Genomic DNA, 26,826 nt, shown 5'->3' with positions numbered 1-26,826 from the left:
GCTAGCCCTCCCAAGGCACAGAACAGAAGAAAAATTCCTTTTTCTTTCAAGAATTAGGAGGTAGGGGTCAGGGAACGAAATCCTCAAGATTTTTTTTTCTCCTTTAAAGCTGGAATATGGAAAGTGGAGAATGTTATAAAATAAATGGGAAATACTGACCACATGGTTAGAATGAATCGCACTGTCTGCCTAAAAGAATTAAATTGTAATTTTTGGGCTTGGTTATTTTATTTCATTTTGGTTTTGACCCATTCCTTCTTCCTTTGTAAAAATGATTCAGTTTGTTATATGGATTTTCCTTGGAAAGAGATATTTTTTTTTCAAATTGCAAAAGGACATTTCCTGGGGAAGTTTATGCTCTGGCTTTGCATTTCAGATTTACTTGATTCTGGCCTAAATCTCAGCATATCTGATTTACATGCCAAGAGTTTCTTTTGTAGACAAATCCTCCTGCTTCCTGAGCATTTGCCAGGGGGAGCCTGTTTGCAGGAAGCTATGTGTCCTTGGCTTCTCAGGCAGGCTCCTCCCCATAGAAGCTTTGGGGATGGAAGATTCTGGAAGGGTACGTTCAGCCAGTGCTAATGGAAGGCAGGGAGGGGCCAAATCAGAGACTGGGAAACCTGGCCTCTCCCAGTATTTGTGTCCATGGAGCAGAAGAGAAAGTGTTAGCTGGTATTAGGGAGAGAGAGGATGGGGAAGGCACAGGCTGGCAGAATTAACCACAGCATCAGGAAAGCAGCTTTGTGGGAGTGACCCTGGTATGTCCTACGCACTAAAAGCATAATAAAAAGGCGGCTTATGTAGGTTAGCCCAACCTAACTGGATGTGAAAATCTTTGCTTTTTAATATGGAAAGTGGCTGGTTTGTAGAGAAAACAATACCCTCCAGTCTCCCACTTGGCAGACCAAGTAAATGAATTAAAACGAACTCTTTTTACTAGATTATTTCTCTTTTAAAGACAGTAGCTCAGAGATATGCACGGAATGTCCATCTTCTTTTCATTGTTATCTTTTTTACTTTTGCTGTGCATCTACAATCCAAAATATTTCTCGTTTTCCTTGAGTAACTATGCGCCATTTAAAAATATCTTCCCTAATTAGCAAAATATGCTCCAATCTATCACGGCATTTTTGGAGTTAGGGCGCCAGCTAGTGGCAGGAGAGGGTCCTCACTCTCATCCACCCTTCAGTCTGGCAGTTGAAGGGGGTAGGCTTGGTTCTCCCCAGGCCATTTTCTTTTTGTGATCATAATGGGAGATCACTGCAGTGTGACCGAAAAGGGACAGATAGAGTGATAGGCAAAAATCGAGGGAAAGGAGGAGGGGCAGAGGAAGTAAAGACCAGACAGATGCCTTCCTTTCTCAAAAGGACTTAAACAGAAATCATTTACATGAAATCTTCCTGGCATTATGGATGGAGAAACCGCTGCCCCAGTGAATTTTCAGCCTTGTTTTTTGTTTTTTCATCTGTAGATATGATTGACTATATGTTCAGGACATGTAATGATGGTGGAGCCTTCCTACAAATACTGCACTAAGGAAATGCAGTAAGTCTAACTTTGCTCATTTTTAAGCAGCAAATATTTCTACTATGGACATGCCTCGGCCTCCACTGTCATTGGTTCAGCTGCGGACTCTAAGATGAATAACCCTCAAATGGCTAATAAAGCAGAAACCTCTTCAGTGGATATTTGTAATTGGACACTGTAAAAAAAAAAAAAGAACATTATTTGCTAAACAGTCAAGGGAAAATGTAGTTAATTTTGGAGGTAGATTTGGGGCCTGGGGCCAAATCAACATACAACCAAATATAAGTAATTTATGGTGATTTGCAAGAAAATTGAAAACATACAGTATTTATTTAAAGAACAAAGAATCATCGACAAGCCATCTTTTCTGGTTTAATTAAGCCATAACTGATCTTAGTGGGGTTGCGGAGAACCCTTGAATACTAATAAATAAAACCAGGGTCTGAGGCATTTCTTTCATTAAATACTGGGAGCTGTTTATAACTCTATTACTTACTGCTAAAATCAATTATTATTACTAATACTGTGTTAGAAATTTATAACAAAAAGCAGGCTGAAGGTTGTAAAGAAAACTTTTCTTTTTAAATGTCACACATATTGATGAAGGTCAGCTATAGTGAGTTAGGATAACCTGAATTGAAACTTCTTGTAATAATGTTGTGTGAAGGAGGATCTAATTTTAGTGGAGGTTATAGGCAAGAAGAAGAATTGTCACAATCCTACTATAAGTCTAATTTGTTTTATTTTCCTATTGGGGGAAATACATTTGAAATATGTGTGGAATAAGATTAGTAGATAAAAAAAACGCTAGTGATCTTGTCTGTGTGGGATGCATTTCTATGAAACACTAATCTTAAGCACCTTTTAAAAATAAAGGGACACAACTAAATACTGTATATATTAATTTAAAAAAATCTATGTACTCTTGCTCAATATATTTATATTTTTCTATTGGTTTAATCATCTCATGGCTTTTGGTCTTTTAAGAATACCTATAATAAAAGTATTTTACCCTTTAAATCTTAATGTACCAGTTAAATATGTTTTATCTCAAATTCTTGTGGAAGAAAATCCATAAAATTACCCAATTTCTGTTAGCTTTATTTTGTAAAAGTTAAAATTCCTTTTAAAATTGTCAGACAGATGTCCCCATTTCTATAATATATACTGCAGTGATTTTTTTTTTTTGCCTTATGAGACAAAATTCAAGTTAATTTAGTTCAATATAATTCTCAGGATTATACCTGCAAAATATTTTTTTTAAAAGAAAGAAAACTCTCATTTGAAGAGATCTTTTGTGTATGATAAGGGATTAGTATTTTCATATATACTGAAACAATAGTTGATGGTAAGAGTTAGCCTCTTGTAAAAATTTGAGTATTAAAGCAAGAAGAAATAGTCTATATTTATTTAGAAAGTGATACATTATAGTTTGTAAAAGCTTGTTTTAAAATGTTGAGGGTGTCATTTTGTAAATTAGGCATAGACATCATAGGGTCATTTCGAAAATTGTAATATAATTTCTAATTGCTTAAAATATTTTGACACTCATGATCCTCACATAATGGCTCATATAGTGCCAATTAAATGGGCTGAAATGTGAATTTATTAGATTATGAAGACTGTTTATTATCTTTACAAGAAAGATTTCAAGATCTAGTTCTTCATAGCCTAATTCTGAATCCTCTTTTGATATGACAAAATTCCAAATGAAATCTGTCTCCCAAATGAACACCCTGTAACATTACTCAAAATTAAAAAAAAAAAATTCTTGAATTTTAATATATTCTTTCTCCTTCTCCTAAAGCCCTTTGGGATTTCTCAAATAGTTTTAGAATGGTGATTTTGGCAAGTAGACAAAAATGAATTAGTATTTGTGGAAATATACTACAGATTTCAAATTTTCAATTTATTTGAAGCATACTATATGAGTCACTCTTTATTCTTCTCTGAAAACAACTGTAATACTTTAAAAGCAAATTTTTAAAAAGCAAAGCTGGGGGCTGAGTTGGTAAAGACAATGTATTCCAAATGACAGATTTACTAATAATCAGATGCTTAGTAAATTTGATTACATGGTGCTTAAATACAGCCTTTTTTGCTGGGAGAGCAGTTGCTGGAGTTCTCTACAGACCCCTCTGTTAGAAGACTTTGACATGGTATGGAAGTTTGGCACATCTGTCACCAGAGTGCTACAGATGGTTCAACTCATTAGCTTACAGAACTCTAACCGAACGTCACGGGGAGACCTGGGATCTCACTTGGACTAAATATTAAGTTGCCTCCTGTTCAATGTTATTGCATTCCTTTAAAAAAAGAAAAAAAAAAACCCAGCTCACTCCAAAATAAAACCAACCCTCAACCAGTTCTTTTGGGCCTTGGGTTGACTTTAAATGTAGCCCTGGCAAAGATTAGTTATTGACAGAGGTGCCCTCCCCAATTCTGACAAAGAGCTTTATGCATTTGGAAAATTTGCCAAAATTAAATGGTAACTCCAGTCTTGGAAACATATCTCTGTCTGGATGCAGTGGTACAACCGTTTTTGAAATTCCCTGGAATCCTATTCAAGCAGCTTTTGGAATCCCAGGTGTTAGATTTCACTGTCTTCACCTCCATATATCAGCATGCTATTGTATTAAACACATTGACAATCCTATTTCTCCTTCCCCTCCCTGCCCACTGATTTCCTGGCCCGCTTATATTTTCATTTTGTTTTGTTTACTGTTTGTTTATGAATCAGCCTCAAAATCAGGGCAACAAGCCCCAGCAACCTGAGAGGTTAGTTAAGTTTGGCAGTAGAAACAGCAGGGGGAGCTCATACTGTTTTATGTTGTAGTTTCCTAGGCTGGCTGGGTTATTATTGTAATTATTGTTGTTGTTGTTTGGTTTGCTTTTGTAACATAAATACCTAGAATATAGATAATGACTAAATGCTGCATTATTGCAATTTTCGGTCACCCAAGGTCACTTGTTCTTAAATTCCAGGACCCTGTTAGGATCCCAGGAAAATTGAGAGATGAGGAGCTGGCAGGGAGGAATTCAGTCCATTCTTTTAACTCAGAGATGAATACTGTTCTAATTTGAGTTCTATTTCTCAGAAAAAATTGAATTGACCATAATTTCCTCATAATATCTGTGCTAATTTAGCAATGCGTTCAGAGTTAAACACCTAGAAACCTAAAATCAAAACAATGAGATTTGATGTAGCCTTGAGGATGTAGCTAGTGAGAAAATTCCTTTGGTATCAGTACAGGTTTAATATTATCTCTTGTCTTGTTTTAAATTTTGTGGTTACTTAAATTGAAGTTCTGAGTAGCATGTAATAATCCTCTCTTATTCTACTTCTGTCAGTCATATAGGCATCAATGGGTATAAAATACCACCTGAAGATTCAGGAAAAACTTTTTTTTTTTGAAGGAAACTACTAAAATGATCAGATTTTCAGTGATGTTAACATTTGAGATTTGGGCTTGATAGCTCATAACTGAGCAGACTATTCTAGTGCATAGAAGACCAGACTGGAATCTAGGAGACAGTTCCTTTCTGAATCCCCTGATGACATTTTTGGGGACATTGAGTGAAGGACCAAACATTATGGTTTTTTTTTGTTTGTTTCTAACTGGGGTTAAGTGACTTGTCCACCATCACACAACTCATAAGTATCTGAGGTCAAATTTAAATTTAGGTCCTCCCTACTCCAGGATTGACTGGTGCTCTATCCATTGTGCCACTAGCTGCCCCAAAACATTGTGTTTTAATTTTTATCAATGAGGAGGCAGTGTTCTACAGTAGAAACAGCCTTGGGTCTGTGAATCAGAGGACTTGGGTTCAAATCCTGTCTCTTAGACTTATGACTTTGGGCTAATTACTTAATCTGTAGGCAATAGGGCTTGCTTTGCTATAAAACCAGGGAGTTGGACTGGATGACTTCTGAGATCCCTTCCAGCTGTAGCGCTATGATCTAATTGTGTACATTCATAACTATATAAAATGCTTGGCAAATTTCAGGAATAAGGAGTTTGTAATGTCAAATCCCACTTCTGCCAGAAATTGTTTTTAAGGCAGCTAGGTGGTGCGGTGGAAAGAATGCTGAGTCCTAGGTCAGGAAATCTCATCTTGCTGAGTTTAACCCTCGGCAAGTCATTTAACCCTGTTTGCCTCAGTTTCCTTATCTATAAAATGAGCTGGAGAAGGAAATGACAAACCGCTCCAGTAGTTCTACCAAGGAAACCTCAAGTAGGGTGACAGAGAGTTAGACATGACCAAAACAACTGAACAACAACAAAGGCAAATCATTTCTCTTGTGTATTATCCTTTTATTTTCCTTGCTTTTTTTTTTTTTTGGAGGGCAATTGGGGTTAAGTGACCTGCCCAAGGTCCCACAGCTAGTTTTTTGTGTTAAGTGTCTGAGGCTGTATATTATCCTTTTTAACTTCACAAGGAAATCCTATGTAATTAAGCACTCTCTATGTTTTTATTTCCATTCCTTTGCTTGGTGTCTGCCTTTCCTGGAAGGACTTTCCTACCCATTTCACCCATCAAAACCCTTTGCACTCTTGAAGGCCCCACTCCATTGCTTCCAACTAGAAGGGACCACTCCCTCCTTTGTTCTCAATAGCACTTTGTTTATATAGAAGCTCTTTGTGTCATTTACCTCAGCCTACCCTCTCTTATTTTTATCTCATTTCTCCTACTAAAGATTGTATCTTATTCGTGTTTTTAATTCCCATGGAATTTAATGTAGTATCTTGCTCATAATGGCAAGGTCATGGTCTTAAGAAAAGGATAGGGAAATTAAGGTTTAAAAATGTCTATGTTTAGGAGAAATTTTATAGAATTTTTCATCTTTTTTCCTCTATTAGCAACATTTTTTCCCAGTGATATTGTATGGTTGTGAGTCAAGAAGTACCATAATCTCTAAAAAATTGAAGATGGGGATTATCCAAGGAATAGTGGAGAGGTTCTCAGTGAGCTTGAATAGGCTTGAAGCAACTTACAAATATTATTGGGGAGAAGTGGTATGAAAGATGTCATCAGAGAAACATATGGCCAGATAAAAAGATATGCTAGTTATCCAGTAAGAGCAAGGGGTACCTCAGTAGCCCTCAGCATGCCTGGGAGACCCCCTGTGGCAGATTTATGGGAGAACACAGACAAGATGAATCCTATGAGATGGGAGGGACAGGCACGGAGAGGGCGTTGTTGGACAGGGTACATGTATCAGTGAATTCACAGATCCATTGGAGTAATGTTCTTAGAATGAAAACCTGTAGAGTATGTGGAATTAACTGTATGTTTGTGATTCTGCGAATAATAATATTAGTGAAACCTTGTGTATGTGGAATGTCTTTTATTTGCTCTTTGATTTGTGAGTCAGACAATCTTATTAACATGGAATGGCAAGAATTTTGATGGATGAAAACATTACCATTCTTGAAAGCATGTGAAAGTTCAGATTTGTAAATAAGACTAGCTGTAGGCAGGCTGGAAGCTATTTCAGTCTTCTTAGAAGCATATTGGTTTTAAGACTGCTTTCTTGGAGTAGCTTTGAATATGATTTTGTAGGAACCATGCTATAAATAACATCCTAATTAGGAAAATATCTATTTGGATATTGGAAAGCATCTGTTATCTTTTCAGGGTGAGGGTCTTTTCTCACTGACACACATCTCAATCCCACCATGACATCCCATTTTATGTATTTTTCATCCTTGTCCTTTTGTAAACAGAGAGCCTACCTCAATGCAATAGAAGACCTTCCTCTGGTTCTTAGAATATCTCAAGGATACCAAAGTAATGATAATGATTAATAAAAAACTAGCATTTGTATAATATTTTAAAGTTTTCAATGACTTTGCAAATACCTTATTTGATCTTTGCAAAAACCCTGTGAGCTAGTTACTTCTATTATCATCATTTTTACAGATGAGGAAAGTATGGCCGAGAAAAGGTAAGTGACTTGCCCAGGGTCACACAGCTAGTTAAGTGCTGAGGCAAGATTTGAATGAACATCTCCCTGACTACAGACTCAGTGCTCTATCCACTGCACCACCTAGTTCAAACTCTTACACAGTCCATCTATTGTCTTTCATCCTTACAATATAACTGGTTCACTCATACATGTAATTGATGATGTTTCTTATGAAAATAATGATTGCTGGTACGCAGCACTTTAAGGTTTGCTTGCTGCTTTACAAAGGTCATCTTATTTGAGCTTCACGACCACCCTGAGAGGTAGGATAGATTCTATAGATATTATTATTTGTACTTTATAAACAAAGAAACTGGGGCTTAGAGATTTTAAGTGACTTTCCCATGGTCACAGAGCTCATTAAGCATAAGAGGGATGATTTGAACCTAGGTCTTCCAAATCCAGCACCCAATCTACTCTATCTCAGGTGCAAGTCAAGATTGGGTATATGATGTGGCATGATAATGCCTGGGTGTGTTTTTCCATTTCCCAATTGGGAGACCTACAATTTTAATTTTTAGTTTCCTCAACTGTATAGTATCGAGTAATGCTAATATTAAAAGGATAGACATAGCAAACATCTTAGAATCATTGAAAGAATTATGAAATTTAATTGCTAAAATAATATATTGTTAAATGTTGAACTATAGATATTGAACTTTTTTTTAAGAATAAATCAGTGTGGCAGATCAGTTGTCTTTTTAAAAAGTCTCAGAGCTCAAGGAGGAAAAACCTAACAACTGTTTGATTCATAGCATTTTAGATTTAGATTCATAGCATTTTAGACCCAGAAGGGACCTTAGAGGAAATCTAGTTCAACTCTCATTTTACAGATAAGGAAACTGAGGCCCAGAGAAGTTAAGTGACTTCACCAAGGTCATCTGGATGAACAACATAACATAGCCACTAGGATTTCAATAATGCTAGATCCAAGACTTATTGTATTGTGCCATATTGATCTTATACAAAGTTTCTAGGGGGAAAAGGGCCTTTGACACTGATAGGGACTTAGCCAGTTGAGTTCCCTATTTGTTAAATTCAAGTACCCCAGCACCATTTCTGGCTTGAAGGACAGGACTTGTCAGCCTTGACTGCAGATTTCATCTCAGTAAATGCTTCTGTGTAGCTTTATTTAAATGGATGGGGTTCTTTTGATTCTATACTTAGCATTATCACACTTTTTTGCTCAGTTCAGACAGGCTGGGTTGATTATCATTAAAGTATTATTTATTTCTATTTTATTAAGCCCCTTTTTACATTCATGTTACAGGTTAATTTATACTTTTATTTCATGCACTACTTGGCTTTACTGATTAATATGCCTCATGGCATTCAATAAAGCCAGGCAGTGGAGGAAATAAGAGTGGTATTAATTTCTAACGTTGCTATAAATTTGCCTTAATAAAACTAGCTCAATAACACTACAGTAGTAATACCATAGATGCCTCCAAATTGTCAGCAAAGATGCCACTGAACAGTAAGATTTTTTGTTCCCTCCCCTTTGTATTTAACATTGCCAAGTACCTTTTTCTTGGAGTATGCAACAGAACCCAACCATGGTTATAATATATTCTTTTTTTTTCTCTTTCAAAGATAATCTAACAGTTGACATAATCTTCTCCTATACAGCTCCCCATCTGACTTAAACTAGCAGTCCTTATCAAGTTTCTCGTGCAAATGAATACAGGTTCATAGGTCTCTGCAAGAAGTCAAGTTTTATTCACGTATAAATTTTAATACAGATTAAAATTATATCTCCAATACTGATACAATCTTTTCTTTTTTTAGGGTTCCAAAGTCCATTGCCTTCAGAGTGATTACTGCTATGAAATTTGTAAATATGAAATTGATGGAGAAAATGTATGTCCTATAACATCCTATGGTAAGTCAAAGCTATTGAGAGTTGACTGGGGATTCCTCATCTGAGAAAGGGACATCATGACTTGGACTTTGTATTTCATATCTTTCCTCTTAGCCCTCAGGCTGCATTTGTTCAAATAAATTTAGCAAGAAAATTATCAGGAAGACTGGAAGAACTAAGGCTCTATGAATGGTGGAAGAAAACAAATATCTGAAATATATTTTTAAATTTTTTAGCTCCTTTGGCTAAGCAGCTAAGTCTATTTATTAATGCAAGTTCGAAGAGAAGACATTTAAGTCTGGTGATGTAAATAAGTTGACAAACATTTAAGCCAATTTTATATACACACAGACTTCCATGAAGTCTTGAGGCCTATATGTGAAGGCAAGAGGAATCCGAGTCCTGGTCCCTCCCTTGGTAGGTTCAGACAACAGTCTTTGGGAACCTCAGAAAATCAAGATCAACTGGTTCCAGCTCCTTAAAAACTCTAAGCAAGGGGTGGAGTCTTGACTCTTCCCTGGCCAGTCCTTGGGGATAAGTACTTTTGTTTTCCCATGACAAGAGACATGTTAAGGCAAAACAATGAAGATTCAAAAACCTATTGACCTTGTTATATTATCAAAAGGGTTCCGTTTTTAACATTCTCTCCAAAGAAAAGAAGGCAACAGATTTCTTCTTTGTGACTCATACATTAATCAGAGATTTCTGGCTTCCTGGAATTCTTAGTGCTCTCTCAGCCCTAACTTTCAGGCAAAAGTACAAGTGTAACTAATTTATCTTGAGGGGTTCTATCTTTTTAAAAGTGAGCAGACACCTTTACCTGGCCAATTAAAAAAAAACAACAACAAACCACAAACCAAAACAACACCTTGCACTTTACATATCACAGGATCAGAATTAAAGTTGCAATAAAAAGTAACATGGATAAAATTTAAGAAAATAATTGTGACTTGACCTTTCAATTGAGATTATCACTGGAAATTCAACTGAGTAGATTCCTGAACTCTTCTGTGGATACTTTCCCCTTTATATTCATCATTCACAGAGGCTGTGTCCCAGATGGGTCCCACACAAAATCAAGGAGTGTTTCCTTTCTGTTTCTTTCTTTCCTCCCTCAATATTCCCATCCTCCCTTCTCACTCTTGCCTCCACATTTTTGTAGCAGCTTTTTAGTCTTCCACTGATTTCCTATAGCTTTGTATTCTCCTGAAGGAAGTGATCTGATAAATATATTTACACTAGGAGGTTAATGACTTACCTCTAGAAAGATACCCTACCCACCCTCCCCTTAAAAACAAAACCAAAAACCTTTGTGTTTTCCAAGGGGATTATAGAGACAGGACAAACTCAACACAAAAGAATAAATTATGAATGATAGAATTTGAGAAATCAGTAGTGGAAATGTTTTAGTATGGGAAAATATTTTGGGGGTATAGTTTCCAAGTTCTTTAAATCCTTACAAATCAAGCCATACAGAGAATGGATAGCAATTCTGCCCATGTGAAAAAATTTTGCCAAGTCGGCTCATCTTGCCATTCACACTAAATGGTCTGGTGGATTTTAACTTTGATCAAATTGACCTAATGGAATATATTTTTGATTCAGACAAAGTCAATTCAGGTCTGTTAGCATTTTTGAATTCTTGAGACCAAATTTTCGTTTTTTCGTTAAGCCATTTTTTGAAACCTTGGGCTTCACAAGTCACAGGAAAATCAGAGAGAAAAAAGAATCCTATTATTACCATTTACAAGATAAAACTATCCCTTTTTAGCTCATAAAATGAGAAAACCTAAGGATTATGTTTCTTTCCTTATTCTTCAACACTTTTCCCCTCCCCCCCCAAAAGATAAAAAAGGACTTCAAGGGAAAAAATGATCTATCTACCCAGGGTCTCTAATAATGTTTGAAAATGTTTAAAGCACATAGGAATGCAAACACAAGAAAAAAAAAACAGAAGTCTAGGAGACTTGAAACTGTTTTAGCCCCACAAAGTTACTTTTGGAAAGAGAAAATCCTTCAAAGCTTCCAAGAAGGTCCCTTGCATGCTTTGGCCTGAACTTTTTCTAAATGGGAACTTAAGGCAGGGTAACAATCAGGCAGTAATTTAATTGTGAGCAGCAGAGACGTTATGTACAGTGAGAAGAGTACTGGATTTGGAAGGGAAGGAACAAGCATTTATTCAGGCACTATACAAAATGCTTCATAAATAATCTCTTATTTTATCCTCACAACAATTCTGGAAAATGCTCCCATTTTACAGTTAAGGAAACTGAGGCATTCAGAGATTTAGTAACCAGGCTTTCAGGATTATTAAATATCTGAGACTGAATAGACACTAAAGTGTGGAAAATGCTTGTCACCATAACTCCGATCTTCCTAATTCTAGACCCAGTGCTCTATCCACTGTACCAACTAGTTCCCAGAAGAAGGGGAAACAAGAAGATGAAAGTTTAACTCCCATCCCTATGGTAAACTAGCTGTGTGTTCTAGGACAAGTCATTTAACCTCACTGGGCCTCACTTTCCTTATGTGTAAAAGAGGAATTAGACTAGCTGATCTTCAATATCTGATTTAATTGACCATATTTATGCTGTATATTCAGGGTACCAAGTGAAGCAATAATTTATATAATAATTATATAATAAATATATTTATACAAACACAATATAATAAAATAGTTATAAAAGTATAATTATATAATAAATGATATATTAATATGTTATTTATATTAATAATAATATATGTGATTTATATAATAATTTATTGTCAGTGAAGTTTGGATATTTGTTTAGCTAGTTGAAGGACTCAGAGGATTTTTATCATTGTGGCCTAAACTTCTGCGTTATTTTGGAGGTGAAATAGCCAATGTCACCAACAGTGACATGGTCATAGACCTTCTTTAGAAAACCAACTACAACTCTCTATATGGAGGGGATAAGAAAATATCTAGCTTACTCTCTGTTAAATTAGTCATTATAAAAGGGATTTATTCTCATTAGGCTATAGTCAGTTAAAACTCCTGTAGTTCCATAGATTTTAGAAAATTTTCCAAATGAAATAGAAAAAAATCAGGTTGAATTGGTGAGAAATGTCTTATATTGAGATGAAGGCTATTTGTATATACTGGGAAAATCTAATGAGATCTATTTTTTAGTACGCCCCCTTCCCATTCTAAGAATTTTTAAACATTTTTTTTTCATATTCTTTCAATTAATTAATACTTACAGAGAAGCACCATTTCATTAAAGGCTGGACAAGTTATATATAAATGACATGGTCAAGGATGAAAAGGGAGTTTACATGACTGAATAATAGTAGTATCGTGGGAAACATTTTCACTTTTGAAGGGATCACAAAACTCAGCTCTATCAATGTGTGAAAACACTGACACTACAAAAATGAGTGACTGTTTTCTTATGGTATTATTTGTGGAAGGTTCATAGGATGTGCTTTATACTTCCAGCTGATCATTTGAAGAAGTAATGGGTATGGGTTTACAGACACCCATACAGAAATAAAAATTTGTGTATATGTAGAAAGCAAATAATGTATTTTTATTTGGTCAAAATGTAAACATAATAATGATGGAAAATGTAAGATTGAGATACTTTAAACCTTATTTCTTAATGATGCACATTAAGTTTAGGAAATGAGCAGAAGAGGAAATATTAGAACACATACATGTATAGCATTGTATTTTCATATGTGGGGCAGCTAGGTGGCGCAGTGCACAGAGCACTGGACCTGGAGTCAGGAAGACAGCTTCCTGTGTTCAAATCTGGCCTCAGATACTTACTAGCAGTGTGGCTCTGGACAAGTCACTTAAGCCTGTTTGCCTCAGTTTCTTCATCTGTAAAATTAGCTGGATAAAGAAATGGCAAATTACTCCAGTATTTCTGCCAAATGGGGTCACAAAGAGTTGGACATGGCTGAAACGACTGAACAACATAGATATCTCTGTCTCTCCCTCTATCTTAAAAAATTAGTACTCTTTGAAAAACAAGTATATCATTTGCATATTATAGCACTCTGTAGTATGACTTATACTGTCCTTTGTGCCATTACTAATGAATTTCCTGTTTAAGGAAATGACTTTTTCTTTTACATGATAACTGAAACTTCAAACTAAATTCTATTAACTTTTATAACAGCTTATCTGACCACAGCCTCTCTGAGTATGGGCGCTAAAGTGTGGAAAATGCTTGTTACCATAACTCAGTTGTCATTTGCTCTTGACTAATTAGACATTTTCCCTGATGAATTTAAGCAGCTCATATTTGACTTTGGACTGGAACCTTTAGGCAAAAGAAAATGTTTTTGGTAGGTGGGACGTTGGGATACAGAAAGTAAACTTTAAGGAGAAAGAAAAAAAAACCTTTACTTTTGGTTTAACTTTTGAATTGATACAAGTTAAAAATTGTCTTCCTTCTACAAATATACAAAAATCATTATTTAAAAAGTATAAACAGATAACATAGGTGTAAAAATGAATGGAAAGTCAGCACTATATCACAGTTTTTATTCTAGGGTTAATAAGAATCAGATTATTATCTTTAAGCAGTACTCTATTCTACCCAAATATTTTTCTGTCACTTTTTCTTTGACCATTGCTTTATTTAAAAAATTTAATGATATCTTTTGTTTTTATATAACTTTCATTTCCAAACATATCCTTCCTCTTACCCAGAAAGTCACACTTTGTAATTAAGAATAAAAAAAGTAATTCAGCCAGATCATTGAACACTGGCTATGTGACAGTATCTGCAGTTCCATTCCCATAGCCCCCCATCTTAGCAAGTATATTATCTTTGCTTCCTTTTAAAAAATCACTTATTTTAATCCACCATCACCATCACTTTAGTTATAAAATTAAACATAGAAACTATGAACAACAAAGGTAACATTATTGGGGTTTTGGTTCGCTTATATTGCATATTAAAGGAATGTTCCATGAAAAAGTATGTCATGTGATTTTGGGGAAATTTTAAAATTTTTGTATTTTTTATGGAACAAAATAAAGGCCCTGTGGCAGAATTTGTCCTAATCTTGACTGTAACAATCTATGTTTAGCTACAGCTAGGTGGCACCATAGTGCATAGAGTGCTAGGCCAGGAGTCTGGAAGACCTGAGTAAAAATCCAGATTTAGTCACATACTAGCTATGTGACCCTGGGCAAGTCACTTAACCTCTGTTTGCTTCAGTTTCCTCATCTATATAATGGGGATAATTATAGCATCTACCTCCCAGGATTGTTGTGAGGAGCAAATAAGAAAGTATTTAAAAAAAACCAAAAGCATTTTGGAGGAGTCAAGTCAGATCTTTTCTATATTTCTTTCTTTCTTTCTTTCTTTCTTTCTTTCTTTCTTTCTTTCTTTCTTTCTTTCTTTCTTTCTTTCTTTCTTTCTTTCTTTCTTTCTTTCTTTCTTTCTTTCTTTCTTTCTTTCTTTCTTTCTTTCTCTCTCTCTCTCTCTCTCTCTCTCTCTCTCTCTCTCTCTCTCTCTCTCTCTCTCTCTCTCTCTCTCTCTCTCTCTCTCTCTCTCTCTCTCTCTCTCTCTCTCTCTCTCTCTCTTTCTGTAGGACAATTGGGATTAAATTACTTGCCCAAGGTCACATGGCTAGTTTTTGTGTTAAGAGTCTGAGGTCAAATTTGAACTCAGGTCCTCCTGACTCCAGGGCCCGTGCTCCATTCACTGCACCACCTAGCTGCCCAAGGTCTCAGCTTTCAATCAGAAAATGAGAGGGGACAGATTGAATGATCTCTAAAGTGCTTTCCAGTTCTAACATTTTATGAGCATACTCAGAAATAGGCATATCTATTCTGTATGCATATATTCATAGATTTACATGAATTATTAGGGTTTTAAATTTAAAGCACATATACTTTTATTTCATTACCGTGGAAGTCTCTGCTAGGCTGACTCTTTGAAGTAGGCCCTTAGTAGCACCTATTATAAAACAAAAGTTCTCTTTAGTGTTGAAATGGTATGGAATATGAGGATCAAATTACCTCGGGTAAACTCTCTCTATCCACAGCTAGTAACCATTAGAAGCAAGACTTAAACCTGGTTCTACCAGGTTCTAGGTGCAAGTCCATCTAGTTCAAGTCCAAGCTTTCCATCTAGAATATAACACTGCCATGGTGAACTATATATATCATGATCCAATTATCTATTGTGAGAACTCCTTGTACCTACAATCAATTAGTATCAGAGTTGGGATTTTGAACCCAGGTTTTTGTGATTCCAAGCCAGCACTCTATCCATCATGACCAAAATTATTCTCTGAAAATAAAGCCTGTATTCATTGCATACTGAGAATGGTTACATAGCCAAAGTATTTTGGGATAGTTAAGTTAAAAAAAAAAGTACTGCCCGAATGGAGCATCCAGGTGGCACAGTGGATAGAGCCCCAGGTCTGGAGTCTCAGACCCTTACTAGCTGTGTGACTCTGGGCAAGTCACTTAAACTCTGTTTCCCTTAGTTTTCTCATCTGTAAAATGGGAGATAATAATAGCACCCACTGTCCAGGGATGTTGTGAGAATCAAATGAGGAGAAAATAGTTGTAAAGCACTTAGCGCAGTAGCTGTTACATGGTATAAATGCCACATGAATATTAGCTTGTTGTACTATAGAAATATTAGCCATTATCATTTTTATTATTAAAATAGAAAGGTGTCAGAAAAAGAAAGAGGGGAGGCTTGGTGGCTCAGTGAATAGAGTACGGGCCCTGGAGTCAGGAGGACCTGAGTTCAAATCCGGCCTCAGACACTTAACACAAAACTAGCCATGTGACCTTGGGCAAGTCATTTAATCCCAATTGCCCAAACTTCTCCCCTCCAAAAAGCAAAAAGGAAAAATAATAAAAATTAAAAAAAGAAAGAACAAGTACTATATGAGTTATGAATAAATTAAAAGTCATTTTTTCTTTTGATGCGAATGGTTGTGAGTGATCACTCTGATTTACAGTAGTGATTATGGCTGGCAATAATCATAGGAATCTACTTTAGGCATAATGGTCAAATAGTTTATTTTTGGCGCTGAAAGCCCTCATTATTCTAATTTCCCACCCTTACTCCTCTTTCCTGGTAAGTTTTGGATTTAGGGTCAAAAGACCTGGGTTCAAATCTAAGGCTTGTCACTTCCTGTGAAGTGTGATGTTAGGCAAATTAATCTCTCTGGGTTTCAGTTTTCCCATCTGTAGCATTGTATAGGTGATGGCTAATATCCCTTCAAGTTCTGGAGCTGCATTACTAGTCTATCTTCGGTGTCTCTTTCTTCATTCCCAACCTCAGTCTCCCAGAATCTTCAAAACTTTGCCTCCTGAATAGAATCTGATGAATTCACTCACACTAAAGCGTAAGTGAAGGGTTAGGCTTAATATGTAACTTCTCATTATTGCATTTTAATAGGAAATAAAGTTATTATTTGACTTTGGCTAAAGGATTGAAGCTATAATTGTGGAATTTCAAATGTTACCTGATCTAGGAGGGATGTGTGATATTTTTTTAGACAGGAATGTCTGCACCCCTGAAATCACCTGTTTTGTTTATATGTAATATCAATCTTCAGTGAAGAACTTTCCTTAAAATTAATGTGTTAAGTGGAACAAGTCAAGGATGAAAACAGTTCCTACCAAACGTCCTATTTCCCCTAGTTCTTCCACTCTATTGTTCAAAAGTTTTGCTAAATAAAGCAGGCTTGTAGCTTCTCATCCATAAGAACTTTTTGTCAGCAGAGTAGTTTCTTTTCCTTCCTCTGTCCACACCTTTAATCTTCTGAATACTCTTTTGTTTATAGTTCATTCTTTGAAGAAGAAAATATTGCCAACTTGAATACTTTTAGCACTGTTTAAAATAACTGATTAGTTTTGTATAACATAAATCTTACTGACTTATTCCATTTAGAATTCCATTTTTTTTTGTAAAGCAGAACACAAAATGTAGTAAAATAATTTAATTTGATTTTTATTATGAACTTTATTATCAATAATCATAAGTAATTTGGCATTTGGAGGAAAAGATTAAGAAACTATGAAATGTTATGTAGTTTGTTTTTTAAAAATTTATTTTAAATTTAACATAGTAGTGACAAAGTCACTTGGTTAGTTTGTGCCCTTTTCTGACTTTTTTGTTTTCTTCTGTGTGCTTTCAAAATGCTTAATTAAATTTTGTTGTTGTTCAGTCACCTCAGTCATGTCTGACTCTTTGTGACCCCATTGGGAATTTTCTTGGCAAAGAAGCTGGAGTGGTTTGCCATTTTCTTCTCCAGCTCATTTTACAGATGAGGGAACTAGAGTGAACAGAGTAGGTGACTTGCCTAGGGTCACATATCTAGTATCTAAGGTTATATTTGAACTCACGTCTTCCTGACTTGAGGCCTGGTGCTCTATCCACTGTGCTACTTAGCTGCTTGACATAATTAAATAATGGCTTAGTTAAATCCCAACTCTCCCCCCTCTTTGTATTTTTACCACTACATAGTAACTTGTCTCCCTTCCCTCAGAAGCTCTTCTCTGTAAAAGATTATGATGATCAAGCAAAATATTTCAACGCATTGGCCATATCTGAAAAATGTATGTTTTTATACACCTTTAGTACATCACTTCTCTGCTAAAAGGTAGGTGGAATGCTTTATCATCAGTTTCTGGACATTTGATTGGTACCTGGGCGATCAGAGTTTTGAAATCATTCAAAATGGTTTTTTTCCTTTACATTTTTGTGTTCATTGTATAAACTGTTTTCCTGGCTCTTCTCATTTCACTCTGCATTGAAATTATTTCTTATAATATTTACTCTAACTAATAACTATTTACACTATCAAATCACAAAATAGCATAAATAGTAAAGGAATGGTAAAGGTCTTAATCATCACATTGGACAACTTTAACAACATTAACATAAAGATCTAAAGTCAAATTCAACAAATATTTATAAAACTCTTACTGTGTGACACACGAAATGTAGTAGCCCCCACAGGAGAAATATAGAAAGGACAAAGTTACAAAAATGCAAGAAAAAAGCAGGATACTACCTAATGAAAAGAGAATTAGGGAATGATCAATACAGGGGAGATTAGGCAAAGAAGGAGGTGTACCTTGAGACATGTTGCAAAGGCTGAGATGAACATTCTGGTGTCTAAGAGAAAGGTGAAGATACAGTTATATATTTATGATACAACAATAAAGGAGATAAAGCATGCTTGCTTTAGAGGATGATAAGATTTGATAGGTATAAGAATTAGGGAGGGGAAAAGGGTAGAGAAGAAAAGAAGAAAGAACTGAATCAGTTGAGGGGACTCTTATGTGAACAGTTTCTTTGAAAACTATGGGTTGAGACTGGATTAAAGTATATCCATGAACTAACAGAAAAAAGTAAGGTTTGATTCCTGCTTACTGACTGATTGCGAAGTTAATTAAATGTATGTGTATGACTGAATGACAGTTTGCATTGTCACAGGAAAAATAATAGCTATATTTTAGTGAAAATTAATATTTCCTTTGGTTTCTTTATTTATACATGGATAAATGGCAAATGAGTCTTTTACATTTTAAATTTGTATTGAAATATTGATTCTTGAAATCTAGCCAAGGAGAAAGAATTTAAGTAAGTGACTTTTTTTTTTACTTACCACCCAATATTTATTTTAAAGAAGTTGAAACCAAAGGCAAAATTAATTGTGGGTTCTGTCTTCTGTCTCTGAAATTTGGGGATTAAGGAATACTTGCTAACATCACATAACATCATCTTTAAGCTTATTTACATATCTAAACTGGTTTGATCCTCACAATTCTATTTAAAGCTTTGAATGAGATCAAGTCTTTGAATGGATATCATCTTATGATCCTGCTTTATCTTTGACCCTCATCTTCCTAAATTCATCACTCTCTCTCCCCATCCATTCTTCTCGTTCTGCCCACCTCCCCTTCTGTCTCTCCCCCCACCGCAAAAAAGAATTTTCCAGGTCAAGAGGCGCCACTAGGTGGTGCCCGCATCCATTGTTCTATGTATCCAGGGATTAGGCCGGAGCACTTCTTTCTGGACAGCTACTACTGACTGCTGAAAAATCAGAACCAAAGCAACCAAAACCCCAAAGCAAAACAAAAATAAATAAATTAAATTGCAGGAGGGATTGAATAAGATCATCATGACTGATGTGGAATAGTCACTTTAAAATCTTCTCCAAAAATGCAATAAATCTGATCCTACTTGAAACAATTACTGTAATAAGATCTGCTGGGCAGGGGGCAATGATGGTATTCTGAAGGTTTATAATCGAAGCACCGCTCAGCTTCAGTACAGCTCAGCCCGCAGCGGCTGCATCTCCAAGCCAAGCGCGAGCCCAGGCGGGTCCTCTGGTCCCCTGCACCCCCACAGCTGGCAAACCTGCCTGCGGCTGGGAACGCGGGCACTTGAACGCCAGCCCCCAGCTTTAAGCGACGCCCCTGCCTTTGATGGGAAAGGGGAAAGAGGCATCAGGGAGGGAACAGAAAGGAAAAACTCAGCTTTCACCCAGGCACAATTCTCTTTCTCGTTGACCCTGGAACATTTTGAATACTGCCTAACGGACATGGCCGGATCTAGATATAAATTGTAGGAAATGAAAGTAAGGGTTTTTGTTTGTCTTTTGAATGGAATTAGACATTTTCCTATACTTTCTTTTATAGGAAGTAGAGGATTGTTTATTTAATTTTTTAAAAGTAATTTTACATGTTAACTATTTTTTTTTAAAGGCAGTTCTGTTCCTTTCATTTGAGAGGAGGACTTCAATATTTTCTTGACTTTCTGCAGTTTGGAATTTATCAAATCAATTTTACTTCTTACACAATTAAAAAAAAAACATTGTTATGAGAGGCACTGGGGACAAAAGCTAATAGAAATTAAGTAACAAATGAAAATCAATTATATATCAGGAATAATCATTGTATAAAACCCCTTCCTTAGTTAACTAGGTACTTTTCGCCTTTCAGCGCAGGGACAAAAATCAGATCTGCCCCTTAGTGATACTTAAACAAATTTGACCTACTTTGGCCCAACAAACAAAAGGTTTATTTGAGGCTCCCTGAAGATTATTGGACTCTGGAGAGTATTTTCCTCTGCAGTTCAGGTTGGGGACTGCGCTCCCACCAAATGAACTAGGCAGTTGCTTGTTGATCCGAGCAAAATTGTTTCCATTCGTGCATTCGATATTTGTGGGCATCTTTGTTGCAGAGTTTTCTTGTATTTAAACCTACTGTGGAAGGAAATTGTATTTTAACAATTTCTTCCTCCTTTCTTCCTTCTCATTCCACCCTCAAATAGTAATGATTACAGAGATGAGTGTGGATGGCTAAAACCTACCAGGTTATGCTTTCCCTTTTAATAAAGACATTGAGATCGTCATCATATTACTGAAATATGAAATCTGATGACAATCCCAGAACTGATTTGGAAAGATACTTTTTGTGACTTGAAACAAAAAATTTCATAGGTTTTTTCCATGGATCCCATTAGGTAGGAGAGGACAAACTGAAGCCTTTCTCTGTTTTAGAGCAGAGCCCGTATAGTGGACTTAAGCTTGTGATTACTTATCGTTTTGAAGAGGGAAACTGTCCAAAATCAGTATGTTCCTTTATCCAGCAGCAAGACATCTTAAAAATGAAGTTATTTTTCTAAGCTTCACTCTGTTCTTTCAACATACAGCTGAGGAAAAGCCAATTTCTGGCATATGTTACTAGAAAAAAAAAATCTTGGAATGACAGAAGGGATGGCTGAGAAACAGATTAAGGCAAATAATATAAATCTCTAGGAGCAATACACTTTTCACCTCTGGGTGCCACTGTTCAACTGTTTCTTGCTTTTTATGACTGTTTGAAAGCCCAACATTTCCCGTAGAAGTATTCCTGAAAGAATCTGTTAAAGAGACATTTCCTCTATTTCTGCTCTTCTGCTATATTACCCCCCCCCCACCTTTTTTTGCACACGGATGTAAATCCAGCATGGTTGTGATTTGCCACTTTAATTACTAAAGTGATGACCAGATATATTGAGCACTGATTGTACGGACAGGTTAAAAGTCAGACTTCATTCTCACTTGAAAATAAATCCTGCATTTATCTTTTTTGCTATAAACCTAAATATTGCACACATTTAACCAGGTCAATAAATAAAACCATAGAGGGATTTTGTTTTAATTTGCAACTATTTATCTCTCTTGGTTTAATTCTGTACTAGAACTTGCAAAAAATTTCTGGTAGAAATCTCTTTTACAAAGAGGGGAAATGAGGTGAGGAAACTGGGGATTTAAAATGTAATTTAAAGAACTTCACTAACAGATTCTATTTTTGATTAAATTTTAAAAATCTTAACTACTTCAGTACTTTAAGGTTTTAAAAGCAATACTATATATGTATCTTCAGGTGTTTAATCTTACAGTGTGATGGTTTTAAAAGAGATAAAAACATTAACAATGTCTGTAGTTCACCAAAATGTATGAGTAACCTTTTACTTCTAACTATGCTATAAATTAATATGTTGTGCCAACAGCTTGTCTCTGATTATTTACGTTTTAAACCTTGAAGCATATCTCAAAACCCAGAGGCTGGGGAGGCTCTGCTGGCAAAGTTAATTTTGCTTTATAAATCTAAAAAAAAAAAACCTTGCTGACTGTCATATTCCCCTTTTAACTATCCTCAAAGCAAAATTATCTGTTTATTTTTATAGTACAATTTTTTTTCCTTCTATTTCTTCCAAACTGAGTCATGCTAAGCCTTAGTACCTCTCTCAACCGGCCAGTGATAATTTGCATTGGGGTAAATCAAGCAACTACTGGAAATTATAGATTAACCCTCTACTGTTACAGGATTGGATTTGCAACATTTTTACTGGGGTCTTAATAGAAATCAGTGACACATGAGGATGAAGTTGGCATGTCTGCACAGCAAGACATTTATTAAGCCTTGCCTGGATTAGAAGCTTCTGCTAATATTTATAAGGCAGGTACCTCAGTTCAGTAGAAAGAGTGCTAGATTTGGAAGCAGAGGGCCTGGGTTTGAATCCTAGCATTTTTACTTAGTGTGACAGATCTTAGGCAGTTTACTTAATTTCCTTGGACCTCAAGGAATATCGTACCAGATGATTTTTATGGTCCCTTACAATTTTAAATGTATGACTTTACTTATTGCTTTGAAGGTAGGTAGTTGTGTCTGTGAATAATTGGAAGGATTATATGTTTTACAATTCAGACATTAAGCTAAAAGTAAGCATTTGCAGACTGTCTTTCTATCTGCACTATAGACTATTTCATCATAAGCAATGAAGACTTGTTAGAACCTCTAATTCTCCCTTTCTGTAATATTGGATCAACCACTTTGGTCATGAAGAGGTTTAGTTGGTGAAAACTAGTAGTTTAACTGGCTCATTTTTCCTTCAATTGTTTGATTGAATAATTTGGTTTTTTCTGTGGTAAATTTTGGAGTCCATCTCCACTGCATGGTTTGCTCTATCTATATTAAAGTAATTTCTAAAGTCACTATTAATTGTAGATACATTTTTTAAAAATGCATTTTTGGTACTTCTTATATTGGTATTGGACAATAGGTTTTTGTTTTAAAGGTATTCCTTTGCCTAAAAAAGTATTAGAAGATCATAATTATACCATAAGTTTACAGTCTTCGGATGGTTTGTGGTAGAGAAGCCCCAAGCCCTCCTCAGCTATCAATTTTCACATTAAAGGGCCTCTGCTCTGTATCATTGAGCTATCCTTTTGGAAGGATTTTGTTTCCTCCTGGAAAAAAAATACTTGTTGAGTGATGGGGTGGAGTGATAGTTGTGGTGGTGGTAGGAGAGGCATTGTGTGAGGGTTGTTAGCCATAGCTTCCGCAAGAGGCAAAAGGACAGCAAAGTCTGTTATGCACCAAATGTTTGTTTAGAAGACTGTCAAAGCATCCAGTAGAAAAGTGAAAACTGCTGTTGATCCCTTGATTGTTTTTTCTATGTAGCATCCAACGACTGGGTTTACTGATCTCCCACATTTCAATTGAACTTCCAGACTGACTTGTTGCTTCCTTATCTTAGACCTAGAGAGTCATACTAGCAGATGGTGGGGCAAGCTTTGTGAAAGGTAGTTAATCTGTTAGAACCATTCTCATCATAACACAGCACATTTCCTATGCTTCTCTAATGTGGAAAGAGACCACATTATTGTGGTGTCCATTAATTGTAGTCCATATTAAAATTATACATAGTAACAGGATTAAGGGGCAGCTGGGTGGCACAGTGTATAAAGTGCTGGACCTGCAATCAGGAAGACCTGAGTTCAAATCCAGCCTCAAACACTTACTAGCTGTGTGACCCTAGGCAAGTCACTTAACCCTGTTTGCCTCAGTTTCCTCATCTGTAAAATGAACTAGAGAAGGAAATGGCAAACCACTCCATTATCTTTGCCAAGAAAACCCCAAATAGAGTCATAAAGAGTCAGACATAACTGAAACAACTGAACAACAACGATCAATAACCAAGCATTCAGATGACTCAGGTGGCACCTGGTTGTATATCTTAATGGCTTTGACTTTGAACTTAGCTCCAAAGGCACTAAAAGGATCTCATTATTGCAAAGGAGAGAAGAGAATGGATTTTAAAGATACAACTCTGTGGAGACAAGTCGAGAGTAGCCACTGCATTTGTATCCATCTGTTAAAGCAATCATTTTATTGCATTATTATGAAAATATGGCCTTCTGGGAGAAGACTTAAGTCTCCACTGTCATGTGAATAGTGCTTCTGTTTTACGGCCCTCTGTTTTACATTTCTTGGGTCATTATTTATTTATTTATTTTGGAGGGTATTTTGCAGTACCACGTAATAACAACCAGGATAGGGCTTTTACCCTGTGGAACTCAATGAATAATTATTATTGATTAGTAGTGTAGATATCACCTTCAAGTAGACACAGTTCTATTTTCATTTCAAATCCTTTTTCTTCAAACTGTAGTGTACAGACACTTTTATAATGTTTCATCTCCTTCCATGATAAGGTACTCTAAAGGTATACTGTGTTAACAAGCTCTTTAATAATACTTTCTGGGTAATAGGCTCTTTCTACTAGGGTATGAGTAAAAGTTTCAAATGAAACAACCCATTAAAACATGAACTTTCCAGGGAAGTTATGCATTTTTTTTTCGTTTGTAAAGCATTGGAAAATCCCAAGCAATTGAGAGGGTTTTTTTTTTTAAATTAACTTTATCCTGGGAACATGCAGTCCAGGTTTTTAGAATGGGAAATATGATAAAGGTCTGGTCAAATGTGAAGCTGGTAAGGCACTAAAGTGCGTAAGTGGAAACTTTGAGGAAACTGGCAATGAGAACCTGGAAATCGAGCAGTCATTTAGGCTTTACTCCACCACCCTTTGTATGTGTGAGTACAAAGGAGGGACCTGGCATGACTGTGAGTCAGAACCCTCCTCTCAGGAACTGAGGGGACAGAGATTCCCAGCATCTGTTTCCTTAACTATCACCCAGAGGATACTGGTGGTAAATCACAGGGAATAAAAATAGAATTAGAAGTCAACCTACAAACAAATGAGATGGTGTAGATATTTGATAGTGATTTGGGCTCTAAATCAGACTCTACGTTTTTTATTAGCTAACTGGATAGATGTAAAATTCATTTCTAAAACCTCAACAAAATCTAACATCGATATTTTTAAAAGAATATTGGGTAAAACGTGGGTTTATGGTAAAGAAAAATTTCCTGGATTTGTTTTCTTGATATTAGATTGAAATAAAATTCTCATTTTGGTGTTTTGGTGTTTTTTTGAATGAAGCTACAAAAATTGATTTCATTTTGATTGGAATTAAATATAAATTCTTATCAAGCCAGATTCACAACCCATAATAACATGGATCAGATTTTTGCTTCAGACCTTAGGCAGACTATGGAAAATTGTATTTTAAAGATAAAAAAATTTAAGCACCTTACTGAGGTATTGATATTATGAACCAGCAGGCTCATAAGATCTCTTTACATCTTCCCTCCAGGAAATTTTCTGAATAGAGAAATTGAATAAACTTAGAATTTTTAAGAGTCTTTTACATGTATAGACATATTTCTTACATCTGACTGGCACTATTATAATTCAGTATTAACTTATACTTTCAGACTTTCAACAAAAACAGTGGCTTTAATAGATGAGATTAGCAAGTGGTGAAAAGTTCACAGCATTTAATGGAATTGATCCACTAAATTAGCATTGACAACTTTTAGTGCTATCTTAAATATACATTATTATCAGGAAAGAATTAGTCCAATTAAGCCTATACATTTGGAAGATGCCCATTTTGACCTTGTTCTACTCATTGTGAAAAGTGAAAGAATATCTGGGTTTATTTAATTTTGGTGCTAAATCAATATGTTTGGATGACTCTTATTTGAATTTTTTTCCCTCAAAAGGAAGCTAACATTTCCTATGAGTAGTACTTATGGCCCCAAAGCCTCCTTGAGGATGATAAATGGGTTTATTAGAACAGTTACACATTGCTGACAAAAAACATAATGTTCAAAGCATAGAACAATATAATATTCCATAAATACACTGGAGGAATGAACTAGTGATGAGTGAAGTTTTCTTAGTATAGGTTATGGCAAACTTACTATTATTGTTTATGCCGAATATTGTCTTGGAATATAGACCATGCATTTTGGAGTTGGAAGACTTATACTGGACTTGAGCTTAGGGTATATTCAGGCTCACTGTGAAATTACAAAGACCTGGAATTTTTGTTTCCCTTTTAAGAAATTCTTAAAGATGATGGATTTAGGATGCTCCAGAAATTATTTATGATCCATAGTACATTAAACAGACTATTCTATAATTTCCCCCAAAATAATAAAAATACTTTGGAAATAAGCTTGCATGTCCAGATTAATTGAAGCAAAGTTTCCAATGGCAGCTGATTACTAAGATTTATGATGGCATCATAGGATCTTAGGTCTGGAAGGGAAGCTGATTTTATGCAGGACCATATGTAGCCTATCACAGAGAGGTGACAATCCATTCTATTTTAAAATACCTCCCAAGAAAGTTATTCCACTATTTCCTTTGGTATCCCATTGCATCGTTTAAGAGTGCACTTAAGAAAAAAAACTATCCCCAAACTTTTTTGAATCTAACCTTTTTCCTTTAATTTAATGCTATAATGTAAACTCATTTCCTCTTGTGAAAATACACTTTTACTAAATCTATACACATTTTAGGATAATTATTAACTTGTCTTCTTTTCTATTTAAAAGTTGAATAATCTAGTTCCTTTATCTTTGTCCTATTTAAAAAACCCATTAACTATCTTTGTGGTTTTCTCAACCTTCTAGACATCCTTTATGTTCATCTTTAGCTGTGGATCCTTAAATTGGACATGTCATGAAGAGTTTACTGTGATGGAAAGATGGTCTCCTAGCCCCCAAGTGTTATATTCTTACATTGTCATCCTACTATCA

At 35.6% G+C, this 26,826-nt stretch overlaps 1 long non-coding RNA gene across 3 annotated transcripts in view; it reads left to right on the top strand.

The window, feature by feature from the left end:
- Positions 1 to 535: 535 nt before the first annotated feature.
- The window catches only part of LOC138146600 (uncharacterized), a 266,472-nt gene continuing 240,181 nt past the window's right edge, over positions 536 to 26,826 (top strand). The window contains exons 1-4 of one of the 3 annotated variants that reach the window (XR_011164536.1): positions 536 to 758; positions 1,472 to 1,545; positions 9,287 to 9,380; positions 17,862 to 17,975. This is a non-coding gene — a long non-coding RNA (uncharacterized lncRNA). The remainder of the gene's footprint in view (positions 759 to 1,471; positions 1,546 to 9,286; positions 9,381 to 17,861; positions 17,976 to 26,826) is intronic. The other 2 variants (XR_011164537.1, XR_011164538.1) reach the window with 2 other exon arrangements.

This window comes from Petaurus breviceps, unplaced genomic scaffold, assembly GCF_028583685.1.
Source record: "Petaurus breviceps papuanus isolate PSGF00001 unplaced genomic scaffold, PetGlider_PUasm1.0 90763, whole genome shotgun sequence".
NCBI classification, from domain to species: Eukaryota; Metazoa; Chordata; class Mammalia; order Diprotodontia; family Petauridae; genus Petaurus; species Petaurus breviceps.
Note: the sequence above shows the minus strand (reverse complement) of the source record. Positions and strands in the feature narration are given on the sequence as shown.